Below are 1,077 nucleotides of genomic sequence, written 5' to 3'. Positions count from 1 at the left end.
CCTGCCTACCATCTACAAGGCACAGGTCAGGAATGAGATAGAATAATTTCTACTTGGCTGGATGTGTACAGCCTCAACAGCTCAAAAGAAGCTTATCAAGGACAAAGCTGCTGCTTAATTAGCACCACATCAACTGACATGCACTCTTACTACCACTGACACAGTAGAATGTACCATCTACAAAATGTACTGCATTAACTCAACAAGAATTCTTCAAGAGTACCTTCCTAACCCACTATCTCTACCAACCAGAAGGACAAGGAAAGCATGTACATGGGAACACCATCTGCAATTTCCTTCTAGGCCACTCATCATCCAGATTTGGAAATACATCAATGTTTCTTCACTGTGAGTGGGTCAAAGACTTGGAACTCCCTCCCTAACATTATTCTGGGTGTCTGTACACCTTCAGGACTGTAAACATCAAGAACGCAGCTCATCACCACCTTCTCCAGAGCAAGCAATACTTGCCTGGACAGTGAAGCTGACATTCCAAGAAACAAAAACAAAATGCAGCCAGTAGAGGGTTAAATGTTAATGGGGAGAAAGTGGAGCTGAGGCTGAGATGAGATCAGCCATAATCGTATTAAATGGCGAACAAATTTGGGAGCTGAATTGCCTAATGTTGATCCTAGTGCTTTTGTTCATTGCCAAATGCGCAGAGCTGTCGTCACATGATTTCCTTCTGTGAACCACTCCATCTATTTTTTTCCCCTACATCCGCATACAACGTTTGAATACTCCTAAGGTTTTTCTCCTGTACTGCTTTCGATAGGTATTGTTGGATTGACCAGGCTAATCAGGGAGGTTTGTCAGGTTATGAAATTCTCTCTTTCACATTGGCCTAGATTGCTGCAGGTCAGCCCAATGAAAGGCCATATGCACTCACTCTGAATAAACCAACAGTAACGCAGTGACAATGACAGGGACAGGCAACTGCAAGCTCAAGCCCTCACTGCCCAGAACCCCGGCTACCTGACCACACCCCTCCATGGCTGATGGACAGCCGCAATCACCAATTGTAGCCGCCAGCGAGCGGAAGAGGGCGGGTTGGAGCCATGACATCACAAAAGGCGA

This window comes from Hemiscyllium ocellatum, chromosome 6 (assembly GCF_020745735.1).
Source record: "Hemiscyllium ocellatum isolate sHemOce1 chromosome 6, sHemOce1.pat.X.cur, whole genome shotgun sequence".
Taxonomy (NCBI): domain Eukaryota; kingdom Metazoa; phylum Chordata; class Chondrichthyes; order Orectolobiformes; family Hemiscylliidae; genus Hemiscyllium; species Hemiscyllium ocellatum.
This window is presented reverse-complemented; position numbering follows the sequence as displayed.